The following is a 24,017-nucleotide window of genomic DNA, read 5'->3' as shown; positions in this document are numbered from 1 at the left end:
CATATGAAACATATTTGCATAACATAATTTTATTTATGGGCCCATTACAATAGCACATAAATATCTCAAGTCCTCCTTTGAGGAAGGAGTCTTTGTAGTCCAAGGAGCACTTTCAGTATGATTTCTAGAAGAGACCCGAGGACGCTTGATAAACGTGGGCACAGATATGTTAATGAACAGCAAAATAAGGTGACAAGAATATATTGTATAAGCTGCACCTTCCCTACAGCAATCGTTTTATTACCATTATCTGTGACAATTATTTCAAATTCCACAAATCTTTCATACTTGGAGTCCCATGAACTATCAAATTCATATTGTACAGCATGTTCTTTGTTTTCTCCGACTTTGTATTGTTCAACTTCACCATAATAAAGATTTGAGATAACAGATAAAAGTAACAGACTTGAAGAACAGACAATGAGCTCCTCTTTAAAGGGGTTTATAGATCTAAAGTCCAAAGTTTCAAAGTTAAGAGCCACAACCTCAAAGCCACAGTTACAAGTAATTTTAAGCCTTGGGTTGGGAACTACCAAGAAGCCCTGATCAGAAGACATCAGTGATCAAACAGAGTTTAAATTGGATTCTGAGGGAGCCAGTGTGAAGACATCAAGATTGGCTTCATGTGAGACCTCCTAGAGGACCTGGTGAAAAGGTTTGCGGCAGCGTTCTGGTTCACTTGAAAGCAATCCGGAGATGTTTCTGAGCTGAGAATGAAGTGTTACACAGTGGCCTACAGAGGATGAATGGTCATGATGTGAGTGGTGTGAATGATGGGACGCTTAGCACTGGGCCTGAGCTATAAAAATGCAGAAAAAAAATCCAAAGCTTCACACGTCTGGTCCAAAGCGACACTTATATTTCTGGGGGTAGATGAAACTCAGTGTCAGTCCGTTTCCGAGGTGCCTAGCTTAAAATAAAGGGGCATTGTGCAGCTCAGATTCCCAAAAAGGTAGACTGTACATAGATAAAAACAGAATACAAAGTCTTCCTGAGCTGGTGTAGTAATGTCCTTTACAATCACGTGTTCCACAAAATTGTCAACCTCACCCCATCCTTGCTTGTGAATGGCCGAGCCTTTAGAGGATGCCTCTTTCATAACCCAGCCAACACTGTTGGGGGTAGCATAACACGTTACTAAAATGATTTCTGCAATATTTTTACAATTGATGTATCTGATAACACGTCACTGCCAGCTGTTGAGCATTCAGCACCTATCAAGATGTCAACCCTATTATTGTCCACCCTGATATTCGGCACGGGAAGAGAACTCAAAAGCCAGACTCGATAAACATAGCAGCCATCTCACTAATGGTTAAAACTACAAACCACCATAAAAATGACAATTATCAACAGACGCCACCATGTTCTGAACACACACATTACAAACACTATTGTAGAAACACCAATGTTCCAAAGTAACACTTGGATTTTGGAGTATAAAACAGCAAACTTCACAAACTGCTCAGTCCAGCACAGGATAATGGGAAATGTGGGCTGTCGCTATAGCTCAAGCTTGTGTGTGGCTGGCTGTGTCCAGAGAGCAGCACGATCTGCTCTGCTGAGAATGCAAAATGTGGATAAATAGATTTATTCAGCACCTTTTCATTGGGCACCAACCTTGGGTTTACGTGCATATTGTCGAAAAAATAGATTTGAAGCGTAAATAAACGCTTCAGGTTGTGGTTAAGCCCATAAGACACACCTGAAAATGAGAGTGTGTCTGGAAAAATGCATCTGATAAAGCTTGTCATCAGGTAATATAACGTTGCCATAAAGACCAGGTTATGTTGCAGCTACAGTAGCAATCGTGTTATTATTACAGACCATAACATAATCGGAATATATAACAGTTGTCGTATTTCTGCGGTTATTACAGTTAAAGTATCACAAACATAGCCCAATAAGTAAGTCATTGCTCCACAGTGACAGTCTTATTGTAAAGTGTGTTACTACTTTCTACCAATGAACGGTTTTACCTGTGGAATGTTCCAAATGTCCAAATGAATGTTTTGGAGCATCCCACAACTTTCCCAGTCTTTAGTCGCTTCTGTCCTAACTAGTTTGAAACAACAAATTCAGAATAAGCATATATTTACAAAAAAACAGTGAAGCTGATGAAGTAAAACATTAAACATATTGTCTTTGTATTGTTTTCAATTGAGTATATCTCAAAAAGGATTAATAAGTTATCACATTTTGTTTCATGCTTTACACAATGTCAAAACGTATCTGGGTTGTACTATTGAAAACTGAGCGAAGCATGTGGAGCACCGGCTGTATCTCATGCGAGTAAAGGTGCTAAACATTGTCACTCCAGCCCTGTCTGTTGTACTCCCTGCTGAATCACTGCACACCGAATCAGTGCACTGTTAACAGTTAACAGCCTGGGCCCTGCAGGCTCAGATAGCCTGATGCCCACCCAGCAGGACGCTGACTCTCAGTCATCTACAGCGTTTCATTCCAGCCAAACAGCAGCTGATTTCACTGATTCTAACCCCCTCTCCATTTGAAGTCATGCTCATCAGGCATACACACTGCTGTAGTGATTGATTAGAAAACTGCATACTGTTGGTCCGGCGTGTTTGTAAGAGCTCACCATGAAGAAATCTCTCATTTCAAAATTTCATTTGGTGGCAAAGTTTTGTGGATGGGAGATGGGGCTTTTAAGCCACACATGTCAGCACATGGCCAAGTAATCAGTGAGTCACTCGTATTGATCAAGTACCCTATCGGCCTCCTACAGAAATATTGCAGCGATGCAGTTCACAAAACTGTGAGCAATGAGCAAAATTTGAAGTTGCTGAGGTCACTGAACACTCTGAGGCCGCCGCTTTACTGAGGCTGAGGAAGTGTGGGTTTGTCCATTTTTGGCTGCAGCCAGAAGCTACTATAAATGAATCTGTCAGTAAGGGAGATGTCAGTTGGTCCCAACAACTTCAAAAAGTTAGTCCGCAGGTGATACTGCAGAACAGTAGTGAAGGTTGTTTGAACCCGATTTCTGCAACACTTTTCAGTTAAGCTAAGTTGGAGAGGAAAAAGTGTTCTCTACTAGAAGTCTCAGATCCTAATCCCAATTCCATTTAAATGTGATATTTATATATATATTTGGTGAGTGTGTGTGTGTATGTACCCAATTGCATTAACCTTGGCCAATCACACACTGCACACTAATTGCATATGCTGCAGTGTTGTGAAATCACTCTTCTATTAAGGCTGTCTGTTTATATATGCATTATCTGTGCCAATGCTGCTTCAGTGGAACAATAGTTCATTTCTGAGGTTTGTCTGGAATGTAATATATCATCAAATGAAAAGGTTTTATGCTGCTAAGGTTTGTGATAGTGATTTTTTCCATTAAAAAAACCAAAACAGTATGAAAGTTAATCTATCAGTCTCTTCCAACTTTCTAAACCTGGCACTCAACCACAAGCCCATACCCACCCAGTTCTACTGACAACATACAGACTAGTGATGGGAATTCTGTTTCTTTTCAAGAGCCGGTTCTTACGGCTTGGCTCTCTTAAAAGAACCGGCTCTTTCGGCTCCCAAGTGGCTCCTCAGATTTTTTGTTGCTTAAATTAATTTATTACCAAATCAATGTAAAATTATGTGTACTGCATTTCCTGCAGTCACTCATTTTCTCACCTTTCTATGGCTCTGTCTGTGTGTGTGTGTGTGTGTGTGTGTGTGTGCGCGCGTGTGTGTGCGCGCGTGTGTGTGCGTGCGTGCCCCTGCCCCTCCTGCTCAGCACATACACACAGAAGCCACCACACATCATGAAGTTGACCAATCACGTGTGGCTTAAACACAAAAAAAGTCAAGAAAAAAACAAAGCAGCTCCCGCTCCGGCTCCCTGGCAGGGGCCGTTCACTTCAAAGAACCGGCTCTAAGAGCCGTTTGGTTCGCGACCAACACATCACTAATATAGACCCCTACAGTATTGCAGCATATATTCTCAGTGCATAACCAACCTTTGCATAAATCAATATTGAGTACAGTTAAAGAACATGGTTATGGTTCTTTTTGAGCAGGAAATAAATTTAAAAAAAAAAAAAAAATCTGTGCAAATCTTCCAAAAAAGACAAAACAGCTGTGTTTGAGATCTGCCTTAAGACCTTTTGGATCAATCACGCATGTAGTAAGACACCCTTGATCAGGCAACTGATCACATAGTTGCTGACAAGAGCTCTCTTTAGGGTAATAGTGGATCAGCCAAGCCCCTATTAGTGTCCATCAACTGCTGTGCTAAATGCCAGACTGACAGTGTAACTGTTTGGAAATACCACGGGCATGGATGCCAAAGGGAGAGGCGAGATCCATGCCCTGCTAGTTGCATCTCCTCTGCCAGTCTGTGTCTGAAGCCAAGCTGAGCTGCTGCCCCAAGCCAAAGGTGTAATAGCGCCTGCAATCAAGAATACAGTATCATTCCAAAAACAGCAGGCACGAGAGCCAGAAAAGATTTGATGGAAAGTGAACCAAGCTGCCTTTTTGCTCAGTAAAATCTTCTAGTCCCTCCAAACTAAATTAATTCCTGCTTGTGGACATTACTGAAGCAATGCTTTTAATGGCCACTGATGGTGCACAAATTACAGCTATTTCGTGATGGCCCTTAGTAGAGGTCATCACGGGTCCAAAATGTTCAGCCCAACCCAAAACCGGCCTGTGGAAAACCTCGGTGGACCTGTGAAGACCTCTAGCTCTGAGTCACCGAAGTGGATTTATTTTATTGATCTTGACAAATTGTGGTGGGCATGCTGTGTTGCCCCTGTTGGCCAAACAGAGGCAAAGTAAGAATTAAAACTACCACTGCAACAATTTAAATAAAAGGTTCATTTATGCATTTCTCTCTGGAATCAACAGCAAAAATATAAAAAATAATAATGAACTCTATTTGTATTGCTTCTTTCTTACAAGAATACAAGAATTATAGAAGAATTTCAGCTCAACGTGCTTAACAACAAAGAAATCAAGCACACCAAGTGGCTCACATTAAAAAAAGACAAAATTAGCATAAAAACATAGATAGAAAATTAATAGAAAATTAGATGGAGAATAAAACTCACTTGATAATAATCAAAAAAACATAAAGATAAGGATGAAAATACAAGCATCAGTGGTCTCCAAACTCTCTTAATTTAATATGATGACAGTCAGTGACTCAATTTGTGACTTAATAGGTGAGAACTTGTGTGCACAAGTTGGTGCCTACCAATTGGTGCCTGTGAAGCAAACAAGCATAACAGAGTCTCCCAATTTCACAGACACATATTCACCACCAGTCTCGCTCAACCGAAATAAGCCTATTTCAGCCTTCTCCAGAACATCTTCCCACAGGTTTAACCTCACTGTGGGTATTATCTGTGTTGGATGCAGCTTGAAGCTGCCCTGGAGAGAACCACCCTGTTGTGGTGCTGTGGGGGTTGATAAAAAATTTGAAAATATAAAAAATACACCACAGTCTTTCATAATGAGAATGAGCAACATAAAATAGAAAATTAAATTGACGGAATAGTAGTAATGAAATAAAGTTAAAAACAGAGTACTTTACAACAAAGAACTGACATGCACCAAGTGCTTCACATAGAAAAGACAGAATGACATAATAAAAACAGGGATAGAAAATGAATAAGATAGAATAAGGATGGAAATTAAGGCAATGCACAATTTAAGATGGGAAAGAAAACCACAGCGAAAGTGAAATACTCCAATTTGAAAGAAGTGCAGCAGTGCATGAGTGCGAGGCAAAGCACAGAAGTTTACAGCCTGTATCAGGAAGCCATACCTGGTTAAAGGCTAAAGTGAAAAGATCCGTTTTTTGTTTTCTTCTTCTTCTTTCTTTTCAAAATATTTCAAACATTTGTCCTTACATTGAAGTAAAAAAAATCTGTGAGATGCAACTCGTCCTTGTGAATATGTGAAAAATTGAAGAAACTCAGTATCAAAGTATCAAATTTGCACTTGATAAGATGAGTCAGATCAAGGACCTGTATTTATCTCCAACAGGCAACACAAATCACTCCTGCTTTGACTCTGCCAGGGCTCGGGCAACTCAGATAATTTAACAGCTTTCTCTATTTGCCAAAAATGACTCTGCTAAGGAATTTGTTCCGCGTGGCTGGCAAACACAACAATAGCAAAAAGTGGCCAACCAATCAAACGCAACTCTTAACCCTCTGGAGAAAAATCACACTTTGCACTTCCTGATATTTATAAAGAGCTGTATAGTTCTCAGTGTTTGCACAGCTGGATTACTTCAGCCCTGGCTGGCCCACAAAGTTTCAGTACATTGACAGTAAGAGGGCTTGTCCACTTTTTCCATACGATCTGACCTTCGCCCTTCGGTACACTCTGGGCTTTGTGGAAGAGTTAAATTGTTAGAGCTGGTTGCAACCAGCAGTGTCCGTGTCAGACGAAGTAGGCTTGGTTACCATGGCAATCACATTCTCTCTTTCCCACAAACAGAAATGGACCGACAGCAGCAAAGATGCAGAGAGGGAGAGAGGGATGAGTGGCTCTCAGAGGAGCACATTAAAACTGAGAGCAACACAGATGGATTTAGGCCCCCAGGGTTAGGCTTGGCTCACTGATAGTGTATAAAGAAATATATAGCCTCCTGTAAAGACAGAATATATTACGAAACAGGCCAATGCCTTGTTTATGAGCCATGTTGATGAACTCTTGGTTGCTCTGGGCAATGCTTCTCCTCCCCTGTCCTATGTTGTAGCCACATGTGTATCTATACATATATACATTCAAGTAATGATGTTTAAACAGATGAATACAAAACTTGTGGTTTTATTGCAATGAAACATGAATATTCTGCTGGTAAAAACCAAGGTGGCATTATAGACTTAAAATAAAATACCGCTTGGCGCTCTAGTCTCTTAATACCTGTGGGGACAAGTACTGGGTTTTAACATTAAACCAAAGCTGCTGTTGTTTTGTTCTACATCCCTTACATGTTTTGCCATCCTCAACTCAGCAGCTCTCTGCAATCATCTATGAATTATATATTATTGTGCAGCATGCAATAAGCATCGGGTTCATTTTAGTCGACAGCATCTTAACTCCTTCATGTAAACGTTACAGAGCTGTTTTTTGTATGTATATGTGTCTGTGGGTGCAAGATGCAGCCATTCAGTCACCCTAAGTGAGGCAGTGGCTGGCCCTGTCAGGGAAAAGGGGGAATCAATATACTGCGCAAGTATCGCACCAGTCCAACTCTAATCATTGTCCATTCTGGTATCTCATGTGGAACCTGTTTGTGTCTGTAATTGGGCCGGCTTGTGCAACAATGCTTGATGACAAAACGGATCGTTTTTCGAATTCTGCTCATTTCTGTGATCTATTGACACAAGAGCTAACTCACTGAAAAACATCGCCAGCACAGTAGCAGAGCATGTTCTCACTTGCCATCACTCAGAGGAAATGGTGCATTTGTGTGCTGTTCTTTTAACTGCGTATATCTCTAGAACCAAGTCGTCTGGAGGGATGTAGGTCTTATTCTTCAACAATGTTCTATTATACTTCACATATACTGTATGCCACAGTCATTAGTTAAGGAAATCCATGGCAACTTTCTTATTCTGCAAGCTGTGAGGGACTTTGCTGGGTGCAGCCGCAAGTAATTAAAAGAAGCGCCTGTTTGGCAGGATAGCTAATTAAATTAGCTTTTGCTGTGTGTGCGGGTATATGTGTGTGTGTCTGTGAGGACGCTTTGAGCTCCATGCGTGGACAAATGGGTGTGTGAGCATTCTGAAGTGAGTACATTTTTGTGTATGTATTTCAAGAGCCTTTTATTTTATTTTAATTGAAAGCTGGCTCACTGAATCTGCCGACGTGTTTGAGTTTGAGTTTGTTTGCAAGTATTTGTGGGGCAGTCCAGTCCTTGAATTGTCCCGTCAATGCGTCATGACATCACCACAATTAATCTATGCATGCACACAGTAGCGCAGAGATATGACCTCTCAGTCACTCTGACAAGAGCTGAGGACTTGAGTGAAAGCTGTTTACTGTTTACCCATGGAAGCCTGAATGTATGTGTATGTTGCGGTGAGTTTAAATCAAGTGTAAGATAAAGAGGGTGATTTGTGCTCATGTGTGAGTTAATGTGTGTCTGCTCATGCATAGCACAAACCCACACACCTCTCTCAGCGTGATATCCCATTTGTTTATGTGTGGCAGAGAGTTTTCCACCCGTAGCTTGGAGTGATGGCCACCATCTGATAATAAACAGAGGGACCTGTTGAGCATGACTGAGCACTCTTGCACTTGATTTCTTCCTGTGACAGAGGGTAGTTTTAAATTACCAGTCTCCTCACTGTCTTTCTCAGCACCAGCAGGTGCCTGCAGGAGTCTGTGTGGTATTACTAGTCTCACACCCCCTGAGATGGTGTTGGTGGGCTCACTTTAAACTACAAGCTGTATATGGAAAGCAATGACAGCCTTACAAGCGGGAGAGCCCGAAAGCAACAATTGCAACCTAATTATCAGGCTAATATGATTTGAGACTTAATGTGGAACCTTACGTACAGCAAACTTGACCAGTATCGCATCCGTATCCGTAACAGAACTGAACTCTTGGTGCACCAGCATGACTGACACAACAGGGATGGGGGCAAAATGAAATCAGCTTTTCATAATTAGTAAGCTGTCAAATTAAAAGTGTTCTCTTGTTTGCCAGTTGAAGTGTTGCAATTGAAAGTCAGCCATGGTGGGGAAGAAGTAATGATGCAAATTTGCTTATTGGCCATGTAGTGTCACTATACTCAGCTATGCTTGGTTGGTATCCATATCTGATGTCCTGCTTCAGGCCTTAATGTGTTCATGTACTGATATGAACAAGACTGTAATAGGACATGAAAGAAACTATTAACCTTGGGTGAAAATCCAGCGAGTGAAACTGGCATATCTTTTCAGTTGCACTGCACTAGCAGAAGTATGTACTAGTTGCTCCTTATATATCTACAAATTGAATATTGCTGTGATATCACAACAACAACAGCAACAAAAGAACTGTTAAGATGTGTCTCAGAAGGACTGCTCTTGGATTTGTCAGTGTTTGTTTGCTCACTCCCACTCTCCTGGCACCAGTTTTTATAACCAGTTAGAGGACTGAGACACAAAATGTAGTGAATTCTTGTCACGTTTTCAGCTGTTTTACTGTGAAATTTTGCATTCTACTGTCACAAACTAGGCTTCTGCTCTGTTTGTCACAACTGTGCAAGCAGGGTAACAAGAGATTGGATCCAAATGTAGACAACAAAGGGCAGAGCGAGTGCAGTTCAGTAATTTATTCATGCAACAAAAAAAAAAAGGTAAAGAGCTTACAGGAGGGTGAGGCAGGCAAAGGTCAAATCCAAAGGAAGTCCAAACAGGCAAACAATCAAACAGAGAGCAGGCGGGAATATAAAATCTAATAAAGGGGCAAAGTCTAGGAAAACAACACAAAGGTCCAAAAATCACCGGGAGAACAAAGACACTAGGGCACACATCTTCCCTTACCTGCATTCTGCCACCAGGACATGATCCTGTGTGTCTTCTTGGATACTGGGGCCAGTTGGTGGCCTGCAGAGTAAAGAATGTTGAGCCGCTGACCACCGCTGGCCCACCTTGTACCAGCATGTAGCAGCCTCTGTTGGTTCAAACAGAGTCTGTGTTTGTGGTTTTTGGTCTCACAGGCAAAGCTTGATGTTAATATTATGGCTCATGTATTTGTCCTTTGTACTCCATATATCTAAACGTGTAAGTTAACAAGACAACCAACATAGCGGGCAAAGAGAGAAAGCTTGATTTCTTCGTGAGTACACATTCTTCAATACACCACTATACCACCTGCAATACTGAGCATGTTTCTGTCAAAAACCGTATAACCTTAAAATCTATCCATCCAGCAATCCAAATCCCATCACTAAACCCTACAACGGTCCTGAATAATTGTTTATTCTATTTCAAAACAGAGCAAAAGAGACAGTAAATGTTTCTTTTATAACACAGTTTTCCGTAATCATACATTGTAATTTCGCGCTGCTTTTTCTCCTTTGATTCTGGTGTAATTGCATTGCATATCTCCTCCCGAGCACATAGGTCATTGACGCTCATTCTGTCATTTGAATAGACCCCATACAGCCTGCTTCACTCAGCAAACACAAGCTCACAGATGCTCCACCTGGTGTGCCCTGTGTGTGCTTCTTTGCTGCAGCCCTGGCAAAGTGTTTCCAGGCCCCTTGTTGAGAGCCGCTATGGGATTTCTCTTTGTGAGCAGGCCAGGCAGAAGGTGTTGGCAGGGGAAGGAAGTTTGACTGTCCCCAGTGGATTGTGATCAGCTCCCTTTACATAGCTGAGAGGCCGCTGGCTGGCTCTCAGTCTATAGCCAGTCCCTTGTCAGCCATCCTAGACCATAACACATACTCCAAAACCAACACTGAGGAACAAAACTCCCTTCAGGTGAACTGTGGCGCTGTCATGCACTTGTGCACATGCAAACACAAACACATTAATTCTAATGTGGGTAAATTAATTAAACATGCACACAAAATGCAGACTGCATGCTTTTTCACAGGAGCACGCACAAATTAGCACATTAGAGACTTTTCTCGGTTTCTCCACAAACAGAAAATGGAAAAGGGTGTAAGACATGCAAGGGTGGAAGGAAAATGTCCTAAATTGATTCATTACAACCATCTCCCTCTAAAGTTCCATAATCAGATAATACCCTAGCTTTAAGGGATTCACTCAAGGATATTCGCTTGGGAAGTAATCAACAAGTGATCTTACCTCTATACCTTCCCATGGACTTCACCACAGATGACTCCTAGTTTCATCGGGTGGATATGTGTTGCCAAGAGGGATTCTATTTTTTTTTTATGAACACTCTGGTGTTTTTTCCGCTCAGAGGATCCACTAATTTATGTATTCATTCCTTTTTGTCTCGACTACAAAGGCAGTATGTGTCCCAGTTCTTTATATATTTCCCTCAGCTGTTGGATCTTGAGCCTACTTGCCAGGCAAGACTGTGTAACTTGCGCAAACCAATCCCGCCCATACCCTCACCATGCCTCTGAAGTTTGGTGTGTCTTTTGTCAGTGTCCAGTCAGTATGTCAGCCTTTTAGAACATTCCTTTGAATGATTTTTTTTTTTTCCACCACACTGTTCACACACTTTCAGACTTGATTGAGTCATTTCTGTACAAGTTACAGTGCTTTCATTACCTTCCTGTTCAACTCAGATGTTAGAGTTTCCACCAGCCCTTTCACATGCACCATAGGCGTTTTCATTTCGTCACAACTGGGGACAATTTTTTCAGCACTCAGCACACCTACTGAGCACACCTTGCAACACCACGTACTCCATTTACAGCATTTTTGTTGCTGGGTACTTTAGCATACTTTAGTCCAGTGAAAATGGGTCTAAAACACCGATCCAAGGCATTCCCAAAGTGAATTGAAAGCTGTTCTTAAGAGTACAGGAGTACATGGTTTTGGTGCTTTTGAAAGATAACACTCTAAACTTTTACCCCCCAGGAGTCACAATCAGTGTAAGTGCTACTTACTTTATAGAAGTTTGAACAAACTGCAGCTGAAGGGGTTTTTTTCCATCAGAATTTTTAACAATGTCTGGGACTTATTAGCTGGAAAACATAATGGGGACCACAGCATGAAGCCTTACCCTAGTCCAAGTTCAACAAAAACTGGTAACAATACCACAGAAACTGAATATTGTCATGTTTTCTCTAATGGTATATCTAGGTGTTCTCACTGAAGTGCTGTATCAGCATATAAAGAATTTCTTTGGCTAGTCATGGTCAGTCATCTGCAAACTCGGTTGCGAATGCTTGATCTTCACGTGGAAGAAAAGAACGTGACCTTTCTGCTCAGCTCAGACTGCTATTGGTTGCTCTCGTTGCAAGGTTTCTTGTGACAAGTCATTTGAAACATAAGACTACAAAAACACAGAAGACAAGTGAAGACGAGTACATCACCTGCTAATTTGAAAGGAGAAAACATCTTACTGTGCATTATTATAATGTTTTGGACTAAATATTTTACTGCAGTGGATCGTCTGGACCTTTGTCCATGTTACCATACCGTTTTTGTCAGAGTATTAATGATCTGTGGGTCACCGAGAGACGAAATCAGCGAGTTGCCTCAATGTTGCTTCAGTTTTAACAGTTGTTTGTCTGCTCTTGGTGTTTATTGTGCCTCCTGTTGTGATTGTATCTGGAAATGTTTTGCATGAATGGCTCCACAAGAATCTCGGTTTTCTAATGGTGCATGAGTATAAATATGAATGTTGCATTTGTGTCAATAGACGGGAAGAATAATAAATAACAATAAATACTCCAGCTGTTGGAGTGATAGGGAAGGAAGGAAGCCTCCTGGAGCGCTTTAGAAGAGATTGACTTTCTCTTTAACATGACAGCTAACGGTCAGCTTACTGACAGGCTCTGTCCAAAAGAGCCATAAGTGTCATAGTCCATGACTCACAGGCACAGCAACAGCCTTGATAAAGACACATTGATTGATTAGAGGACTGGCAAATCAGTGTTGAATTCAGACGTGCGGCACGTTGTTTATGTGTTTATATTGGGGAAAAATGATTGGAACAGAACATGGCAAACATCTGTGTAAACGCTGAAAACAAGTATAATATCAGAATTATTATTTTAATTGTAGTGAAAACTGGGACAATTTGGAAGTAAATGTTGAAAATCAGGACATTTTATGGACTCAGTTTGGGACAATCCCAGATGAACTGCGACGTCTGGTCCCCTTGTTAAAATACCAACATCACACTGTCTAAACAATGCAGTAATACAACAATGTGAGTTTTTTGAAGCCTCACAATGTTAACAATATTTGTGGATTGAGGCTATCCATATTCTCTGTAGTTGTTGGTACTTCGCAATGATTAGCTCCCTAAATAACCTGTCTGTAGACGGCCTGTTAATTCTAGTGAATTCTAGTTGGTTTTGGCTTTGAGTTTCGAGCCCAACATAAACTCACAGATATGTTGAAGAGCTTGGAAGCACTTTAAGCTTACTTTTCAGTGTTTTAGGGGGGAAAAGTAAATGGTGTTGGTTGAGATAACAAGATCCAATTAGGTCCATGTGAAAAAACTAACAAAAAAAATTAAATAAAATTAGCTTTCATTAGCTACTTCACTTAGACACTATGACTTTAATATAAGGGTAGATTATTAGTGGTAATTGTTGTCTTAATTGCTATTGATGATTTTATTTGTGGAATCAGTGGTAATAGACCACTGATACTGGCCTCTTAATGTTAACAATCAACATGTAGCCCTGCAACAATTGGATTTTTCAGTGTTTTCATTCTCTTTACCCCTTCCTTCAGCGGCTACTCTTATCTAGTGTGTGTTTGTTTGTGCGTGTGTGTCCTCCTAGGAAAGTTGAATGACTTTTTGTTTTCACTTGTGCCGTGTCAAAGACAAAAATTTCAATTGATTTATGATTGACAATGTGGCTTTTTGGATTAATGACACTGGACTGATAACATGGCTCAAGAATAATTCAGTGTTTTTGAAACATGAGATGCTGTGTTGGAAAGTAGGCCAAACACAGCTAATAGAATAGAAACCTGCAGAGTGGGCTTGTGACAGAGATGGTTGTTGGTCCAAACAGTGAGGCCAGATAAGAAGGTATAGAGGTGTGAAATAAAGTCTGACTCTTAGCTGTAAGCAGCAAGACACTACTGCTCAGTGTGCAACTGCATATACAAATGTGTTAAAGGTCTCTGCTGCTTGCCTCAGAGTTACAGACCCAGCACTGTGGTCTTTATATACACATGGCATTACCAGCCATTTCTTGTGCAAGCAGCTTCCGTGGCTTCCCACCTGCGAAGACTGCCAATTGTTTTAGTTTGAAAGCTCAACTAAGCTGCTGACATGAATTCAACCCAGGTCTCTGCGGTGGTGGGTGAGTGTTTTGCCTTTTGGCACCATTTGTAACTTTATAATGTCACAAGCTCTGCTGCTGCGATTGTACTGTATTAAGAATTCAGCTCAGAATATAATGTGAAGATACTGCGCCCATTGCTGATGCAGAAAATGAAAATCGGTATTCTCAGGTTACCGGATGCTTGGGTGCCTAATAGAAGCGTTCATAAAAACATTCAGTATATCTTTTGTAAGCAAAGATGCTGTGTGACACTGTGTGTGGCTTTTCTAAAATAGTGGGAGCCTACAACTAAAGCAAACCTGAGGTGTGGAACTGAACGTAGAGATATATGTTAATGGAAAACAAACTCCTCATGGAAACTAATGGGGAACGGAAAAAACTGAAATGGCCCAATCATCCACTTACAATTATCCACTGAGAGCATCGAAATTACCCTTCACAATAGTGCAACTGTCAAAGTTGTGTTAACACTAATCAACTGGCAATGCTGGAAAATCTTCATTTGTGCTCACGTCTCCTGTGCACCTGCTGCAAATGAACACAGCTCAGAAGTGGCTTACAGCCAATAGGTGCGCCATACCATCATTCACTCATTTGGGAGGGACCCTCTGGCAGCGTTTGTATCAGCTCTATCTATAAACAAGGCCACTTAATCAGCCAGCTTACTGGGCCTGGACACTTTTGTCCCTCAGGCTGAAGTCACCACTAACCCTCTCTAAATCACTACTAAGGCTCTCTGTTGACTCACTTGTTTACTTTGCTTGGCACTGGTGACATTACACAGTGTTAACAGCCTACTGTCTCAGCTCCAGTGTCCCTGTGTCCAATGTACTCTCTGTGTCTCTTTAGAACGCTGTATAATACAACCCATAAGATCGTAACTGTCTAACAGCCTTCTATTTATTTATTAAATTGGGATGAATTTATACAATTATTTTTTGCAACTGCAAAACAGCTGCAAGTGTGGACAGCTTGTATTGGGAACTGCATTCTACTGAAGACGGTGAAATCCTTTCAGACTTAGGTCTCTGGGTTATCCTGAGGTTGAAACATTTAGAAATTCCATCTATTTCTGCAAAACACAACTCTGCTTTCTCTCGCTGTGTATAGTATCACTAAATTGCTCCATATGTAGTAAACAAGCCACCAAGGTTGCAAAGATTCAATGCCTCACACAATGGTTTATTTAAATCACAAATTCGAATTAGGGGCAAAATAATCTTTCATATTCTTAAATAGCATCCATGTTTCCCTCACTTGCGTCTTGTCTTGTGTTTCTCGTCTGTCTGTGCATCCTCAGTGAGAGGGACTAGGACGCAAGGAAACCACGTGAAGAGAGGAAAAGTAGAAATATGTTTTTTAGAGAAATGAAACATCCTCTGAAGCATCACATGACGCAACGCCCTTCTCTGATGACGGCAGCAGCTGATCACAGCTGGATGAGCTGTCAGTTGGCTTTAACAGCCGCAGAGACTTCTGATGCGTTTGTGTCTGTGCACACGTGCGCTGTGCTAATACTAATAAAAACACCCAGTTATCAGTGCCAGAGCAGCAGTGTTTTCTCTCTGCAGCCTGATACCTGTTTAACTGCACATGAATAACAAGCTGCATTCTGTATTTATACTGCGTGCTGGATCCTGTTCAGAGGCACAGGAACCGTTTCTACTGGCAGAATGCATTTCATTATTTATTCATTATATATTCTGACTCTGAATTCATTATTGAATAACCCAAAATATGATTCTGGTGTCTTTTGAACACTGGAAGTCAATTACTAGGCTGAACGTGTCATTGAAAATTTAAGTCATGTAACTCACATCAAAGTCGACGCTCATCAGCCTCACATGTGACAAATGATAAATGATGTAAAAGGTGTTTCTTGCTGACTGTTTCTTCTTCTCTAACTTTCATTTTATCCATAATAAAAGCTAAAGGAGGAACTAACAGATCACGATAAGAAAAAAAGAAAGTTGTTTTGGCGCTTTTGTTGTTCAGACCTGCAATTAACACAGATTTGTAACTTGATGGAGAGTCAGAAAACAAATAAAACATGAAACTTGTGATACACTTGAGTTTAATCTGTTAATCTGCTCAATGAGCTTGACAGATAGTAGGTATATAGACACTGAAAATGTATTCACAAATAAATATTAAATCATTGTCACTGTCAATATAGATGAGAAATGTTACACTATAACACCCTATAGAATACTCTCTGAACATGATTAGTTGATTTTGCAAATGACATTTGAAATGATTTATTGCTACATATCTTAAATACAATTCCCATTAGCTTTTGGAAAAAGCCAGTGCCGTGCAGGTATTGCATTTGAATTAACCCTATTAAAACACACAATATAAATCATAAATCACTTTGGCAGCACAGTGGGACACGTCGTCGTTTTGTGACAATGGGAGCTTTTAATAGGAAAACGTGAAATCAACAGTCGATTTGTTATTAGGCCCACAGATTAATTGTTCCATTTTCTGACAGAGACAAAATGACTACAGTCTAAAGATAACTTGCATTTAAAGGATAAAAACCACAGTTGTCCAACTGTTCTTTTGATCTGCTGTTTTCAGTCATCTTCAAGGGAGGTGAATAATGAATTGTGTACTCACTGGTTGAAAGCTGCTCGAGGCATCATCAACAGAAGAATTGATGTTTCTGTCAAGCAAATGTTGGTGGTTGGGGGTCGGGAAATCGTTATCTATTGAAGTAGTGTTTAACTGCTTCAGAAATCTGTATTTTTGATGGTGGCAGTCAAATAATGAATATTTCTAACATAGAAATATCTCATTTGTTCTGCAGTCTTCTTAAAAACACCCCAGAATTAAAGTCAGTGTCTTGCTTGTACAATACAATAGATTGAGATTATTAGTTTACTCTTCAACTTTTCAATCAACATATTACACCTGACATCTGCATTTCTCACCCATGAATCACCGTTGCATTTGTTCACACATCTCCCCCGTCATACAGTGCACTCTCTGTTTTTTTTAGGAATTTGTTAAAAAAAATGTTAATCCTCAAAAACGTAAATCGCTCAACAGTTGTCCAAGATTCCATTATTGTTCCAGTGAGGATTACAGCAACTTTCAAAACAAAAGCCCTTTGAAATGTTCAAAACTCAAACTCTTGAAAAGGCTCCCATCAAACATGTCTAAGCTTTGTCTTTGATTACCAAAAAATTGTAAATGTTTTCATGAACAAAATAATTTTCCACATAATGCCAAGACAAGGTTTTTGTTTTTTTTGTTTTTTCTAATTTTTTCAGTTAATTTTAGGCTGCGACCTTTAACGGCCATGGCAATTATGATCAGAGAAACAGAGGAGGTCAAGTGATGTAGTATAAAGAGCAAAGAAGTCTTTGTATGGAGGAGGTGGGGTGGAGGGACGGGTCAAACAAATACTGGATCTTCACCTGCTGTTCTGTTCTGAAACTGAAAGTCATGGTTGACTTATGTTACCTGACAAAACAAACTTAAATTACATTACATGTGGAGTAGCAACATACTTAGTTTATCCCAGTGATCTTTTTCTAAGCCTGACCAAGTAGTTTTTGGTACCTAAACCTAAGCAAAAGAGTCCGTTTCACAACATTGAACATGTGATGCCGAAGGTCTGGTACTATGAAGGTCGCTTGTTGCTATTACTCTCCAACGGTCATATATTTCATTTTGGGAGCTATTAGCAGTGGACCCATTCAGTTGTTTAGGTGTGAGGACATGTCAGTTTTGTTTTGTTTTTTTTATCTGAATTGATGAGCCATTTCATTGGCTGTCCAAATCGCTGTCTGACACTTGTGCCTTCGGAGAGGAGTTCTATTTATCTTATAGTACGAGCATTGCTACTACAAAGTATAGCATTTCTCATGTATAATAGATCTGGTTGCTTCACAAGCATGCATTAAAAAGAAAACTATTGAACTATTGTTCTTGTACATGCAGTAACAGCTAACTTTTCTGAAGCTGCAATGACTCAAGAAAGTGACTAATGGAATTCTGAGAACTTAGAAGCACAGAAACTGTGGGATAGCGAGAATATGGTTCATTATAACAGGATAATTAGCCGAGGACGGTGGCCTGTCTGGCATGCGAGGTGGTGGAGGTTTATATTGCAGTTTAATTGCGCAGTGTAATGCATTAGTGTCATTTAGTTAGATACTGACTTCTTGGCCTGAACTCATGGGAAGGGGAAACACATCCAGTCAGACATCTCATTAAATACTGGTGGCACAAATTCAGTAAATATAAACTGGACATCAAGGTGGAACACAGACATGACATTGCAACAAGCCTTAAACACCCCTTGTTTTGGTCTCTAACGCGAAACAATCCTTCTTGAGTCCCACTGTGACTCAGAAGGTGCAGCAGGTCGCCCACGAATCTCTGGGTCAACCGTTCAATCTCGGCTTCTCTTGTCCATATGTCGAGGCGTCCTTCAGCAAGGCACTGAACCCTAAATTGCCTGGTAGCTCCGTCGCCATCACTGTATGAGTGTGTGTGTGAATGGGTGAATGAGAGGCAAATTGTAAAGCACTTTGTCCATTACGTTAAAAAGAGAGCGCAGTGTAAGTGCAATCCGTTTACCATTTGCCATTCTGTGTGCTCGTGTTTAGTTTCATTACTTGTTGTATTGTAACACACATAATATTAAGACTGAAAATGAGCACTTTCAGATTTGAAATCCAACTCTTATTCGTAGTTACCGGATTTATCACAATCCAGTCACGTTTTTCTCTGCTTGTAATGAAGTCACAAAGTCTACACAGAGCCAGCTTGTGTAGTTCACATATTTTGGCTGATAAAACAAATTCCTGGTAGATAAAATAGCTTGTATTGGCCCGTTCCCTTGGTGGGTGTGCAAAAACTTTACTTTTGAACACTGAGTTGAAAAGAGGTTGTTTTAGAATAGTTAACAACAGATATTTTGTTCTTTGGAGTGCTGACATTTTATTATTATGCATGGGTTTTTTAGGTTGGGGAGGTGGACTAGTGCCCTCATTATACACTCGCTCCTGAGTCAAGCACAGCAACGGCTTCATTTTTTATTTATTTATTTTTTTTAATTCCAGAAAGCACCCTGATGAACTTTGGTGCTTGGTGCCCTCCACTCTCCTGTTCTGTGGTAATGCTGTTGCTGTTAGAATCAAGGTCTTTTTGTAAATGCACAGCGTTTTTGCAATGACACCAGATCTTCAGCTTGACAACAACAAAAAAAAAAAAAAAAAAAACAATAAATGACACTCGTCTGCTTAGATTTTAGTCTGTATGTCATTTTCCAGGAGACAATGCCAGTTCAATTTGTAATGATACGTGAAAAATTAGAAAAACAAACCTTGTGACAAATCAGCAGCCATGGGAAGAGCAAAGCTATGAGGAGGCAACAAATATATTTATTTCTCTAGTAACGCAGCACTGTACAATTAAACATGTCTGAAGAACACATTTAATTGGCAATGTTAGTCTGAATAAGTGTTTTCACAATCACTGATATTCTTTATAGTCTTTAACTTGAACAAAGGGTGTAAATTAAGGCTCATCATCATGTCTTCACATTAAATGTTTGTATCATGTCAGATGAGCAATGAGGCCACATCCAAATGCACATGCAAACAATATTCACTTGCATATCATCTACATTAATTCACAAGGTGCTGGAGACCAGAGCTCTTTACAGCCTCTCCTTCTCAACTGTAGCACAACAAATTCGCACAATAAAATGTTCAATTTTTAAAACTAAGCACAACACAAAGTAAAAAAAAAAAACATGTCATGCGGATGGCAGTTTATTTGCCTCTTCACTGCCGAGCAGCTTAGAGTGAGTCAGTCAGTGCCGCGCTGTCTGGCGTTATTTCTTTTTCGACATTATTTAACATTGTTCACTAATTATGCACAATTTGCTCGCGCTTCTTTAAAATGCTAATCGGATGATTGGCGTTGCGGTGAGAGGAGGTCACGAAAACAAGAACAGCTTGTCTTTGCCACCTGCCTTTCTGATCGTTCGCTTAACAGACCAAAAGTCTGAAGTGAGGTATATCACTCTGCATGGTATGCATGGCCGGTTAACCCCCGAACACCCCGGACGCAGTCTGATGTGACATTAAATCACAGGGCCGACACGCTCCAACCACAGTGCAGAAGGGGACACTCAGCTTACTCACAACCCTGAACTACTACTTGAATTTGAGTGGCTTTAACTGGCACATACCCATGTCAAATAATAATTTTTCAGGAATTGATTTTACATCAGTCTTCCATGGGCGAGCTGTCTGCACCATTAGCAAGTGACCGGCTCCCGCAACTACATGGCCACTGGCTTTGAAAATAATTAGGAGCAAAGTGGTTTGTCACACTGACGCATTCATTACTTCTTATTGACACAGTGGGATGAGGTTATGTCTTTCAAGTATTGTCATTGTTTCATATATCGGTTTGGTGTTTCTACGCTCACTGAACTGCTCAGAGGACCCAAAGAATTGATTCCACTAAACCATTATCTTGATTCTGCTTCTATTGCCTCTTCTGTCCCAGCATTGAAACACAGCCTATATTTTACACTTGCTCTCCTTAAATATGCTGATGGATTATCATATATTCCCCCACAATAGTAGAGAAACCGCAAAATAGCAATTCTACTAATTACTAAGTTATTCTTTTTTACCATAAAAACGTCCCCTCTAAACCAGATTTAAAGCAGCTACCACTGATATTTTCATAATAGCAATGCATCGCATAACAATGTGAAAACAATGTGACAGTGCAAAAAGGGTCGCAGAGAATTATCATCCCAATCTGGAGTTGCTCTTGGCTTTATGGAGCTTTATAGTAAGTCTCAGCTCATTGTTTAGCTGTCTGGCTGCAGTTTTACTGTTTTGGGTTTGTTTGTTTTTTTTTGTTTTTTTGGCAGGCAGACAGGCAGCTGTTTTTCAGCATAGAAGCTCTAACAGCCCACTGTGCACTATACCTGCTCAGCACCAAACGGCCAGCAGCCACAGTTAGTGACTAGATGGTGAACATAGTGGAGCATTTAACTGTTAAAGAGCCACATATTTCCCTCAGGAGCTGGTGGAGACCAAAAAAGTGGTCACAAACACACAACACTAACACAGCTCCGAATGAATGATAATGTTTCTCTGTAAGTGCTGGATGTGTAAATAACAAGTTTGACATATCAACTTAACAGGCGATGAAATGTCAACGTCGTGTTCACAAATTGTTTCCGCCGCCCCCCCAAATGGCCCCCGAAAGAAAATCAGTTACTGCTGGTTTCAAATCGCAGTGGGAGAAAATCATTTCGAAGAAGGAATCACAAGAAGGCTGTTTATCAGCATGCTGAGCATACTTTTACACCATCTCTCTGCAGTGGAAGCTGTCACTAAGTTGTGCCAGTGAATGGGTTACAAATTAAAATGTGAGCCAGTCAAACTGGTGGGACCCTGAAATGCTTGTGCTGGCCCTGGGTAAATGTATTATGCTATAAGAGGATTTTGCAGAGAATACAATTTGAATGGTTTGTTTTCTTCCTTCTCTCAGGCCTTTAGCTGCAGTTTTACTACTGAGGGAATGCTGCTCTCACCAAGAGTTGGGCTGATTTGGTATGCTGCTTCGACAAGAGGCTCAGTTGATTGAATCTGTACCCGCACAGAGAGCGAGAAAAGCGTTTACCAGCTCAATTCAATGACACAGAATACAACTATCACTTTGGATTGAAATGTTTCTGCTTCTGCTCTTTTGGGCTCGTCTTCTTCCTGAGAGGGGTAATAATCAAATGACATTTTCTAAACACTGTTGATTATGCTAAGTGTAAAATTCACAGATAAATGAGAAACCGCCTCGAGCAGAGTCCGTTAACTGCAGCGAAGTGCTGGTGTGGGCTGCAGAAGAAAGGCAAACCCTTCAGATTAGAGGTTGACAGCTGAGTCATGCCATTTTTTTATTGAACATCTGTAAGGAACTATATCCTTCCTGTAGACTTTTAAGCTTTGGTCTTTAAAATGAAACAGGACGGACTCACCTCTCCACAGGTCAGTAAAGACAACGCTGAAGGAAACCACTCTAAAGACAGGTGTCATCAGGAATTTACATCTCTTATATCGTACTGATTTTTTAATTTGATTTTTTGATGCACAGCTAATTTCACTATAAGATGTTGAGTGATCGCCTCTGTCTTCACTGCTTGAAATCCAATCAATGATCATGTTGCACTATGCAGATTGGGGCAGACAGTTGGTTGAACCAGGCCTTGTGATGCAGCAAATGAGGGCATCAAGCTCCGTTAGGCAGCTGTATTCACAGGTGAAGCCAAGGCAGAAATCTGCTAATGGAATTACAGTCTTTCTTTCGCTGTTTGCCATTAGAATTTGTAGCCTGCCAATAATTTCTCTCAAGCAGGTATTTCTACATCTTATTTGGACTGGGAAACAAGACTTAATAGGTTCCTGCCTTCAGGCCCAAATCCCTTCCAGGCTGAGTCTTAAAACCTTTATATCAAATCACTGCTGGGCGTGTAGAAAATGTGTGCGGTCCGCATTGCCTGCAAACTTCTTGTAAGCGCTTGGGCTCTCCTTGCCAAATTGTCTGGACCCTCTGTGTAAGGAGCATGCAAATGTGGAGGGAGGGAGAGCAAATGAGGCTTAACTGGAGCACTCCAATTTGAAGGCCTTCAAATTGACTAGTTTTTCAGCAACCTCGGGGGATAGGGGAAAGCACTGTATATCAGGCAAGGATAAAAGGAGGGAGTGAAAGTTTTTGAAGGTGTGAGTACAGATGCAGACTAATGGCTTGAGATCCTCCTGCCCATATCTATAATGAAGTCCTCTGTTGACTTAATTTCAAATTGACTGCCAAATTCAGTTGTCTTGATTTTTACCCTTTTAAAGCTGAAAGTCAGTTAAGAAACATGAGAAATAACGTTGCTGAATTCAGTCACTTTATACAAACAGGCTGCCGCATACACAATCAGTTATATTATACAGTTTATAGGTAGATACAGGCAACTGTACACAGTACATCATACATCTATACAGTGACACTGATCGCTGTTATTCAAGGCTGATTAGAGACCGAGATTAAATATGTTATATTCTCACCATGCCAACTTCAGGAGTTGCATCCTCCCTCCATCTGACAGGTACCAACATACAAACTGCACACACAACTAATAGCAAAAGGCTGTTTGAGTGCAACGGCTGACAAACACAAGGAGACATGAGCGTGCCGCTTAGAGAAGTACACTTTGATTCAATGTGACCCTTGGGAAGCTGGTATTGCCATTATCCAGAGGCGAGAGTGCAGCATGTAAAAGGGGGAAAAAAAGAACCACATCAGCCCCGTGTTACACAATCTTTCCAGATTTATTTCTACAACTGCAGCAGCAGGGAGCACACCTCACGGCCCCGACTCTGGCAAAACAAAATAAACAGCGACATCAGGGCGAGCTCTTTAATGGTTCCTGAGAACGATAGAAAAAAAATAAAATCATTTATCCCGCAAGATTTTTTTTTCTTTGCATTTTTTTTTTAGCTTCCCCTCATCAACGCTACTTTTCTTAAGTGAAGCATATTAAAAATGGATTTTCATCCTTTCAAGTTGAGATTCTTTGTGCCTCCCCACCGCACACACACGCTCACAAACACACACGCAGACGCACAACTTTCAGCTTCTGATGAACTTCCTGCTTGAATGAGCTCGATAGGTTTGAAAGAGAAATGGGACTTCATATCAAAGCTGAAAAAAAAAACTGTGCTTTGATTTTTCACCAGCTACCCGCTCTTTTTTTTTTTTTTGCGCAAGGGATGTCATCAACTGCTCTTTTTCAAAGCAGCTTTATTTCGTGCATTTTCATCAAGTGCTACTCTCAGCCATTGCCTCAAAACTATTTGAAACCATAGCCCATCGTTCATCTTCTGTTAAGTATTCTGTCCATACTGTAACACCGCATCGTGTTCGTGAGATTGGAATTTGTCCTCATTTTCAAGCTTTCTCGTTGCAACTGATCTGTGTTTAGCAAAATCAATAAGTCTCTGACCCGCTGTCCTTCTGTGTTTCTTACTACCACATGCTGTTTGTGGCACTGCTTTGTTCTCTACA

At 40.6% G+C, this 24,017-nt stretch overlaps 1 protein-coding gene across 2 annotated transcripts in view; it reads left to right on the top strand.

The window, feature by feature from the left end:
• Positions 1–24,017, top strand: part of alk (ALK receptor tyrosine kinase) — a 310,918-nt gene that overhangs the window by 168,319 nt on the left and 118,582 nt on the right. The gene's annotated exons all lie outside the window — the stretch shown is intronic.

This window comes from Chaetodon auriga, chromosome 14 (assembly GCF_051107435.1).
Source record: "Chaetodon auriga isolate fChaAug3 chromosome 14, fChaAug3.hap1, whole genome shotgun sequence".
In the NCBI taxonomy this organism is placed as follows: Eukaryota; Metazoa; Chordata; class Actinopteri; order Chaetodontiformes; family Chaetodontidae; genus Chaetodon; species Chaetodon auriga.
This window is presented reverse-complemented; position numbering and strand designations above follow the sequence as displayed.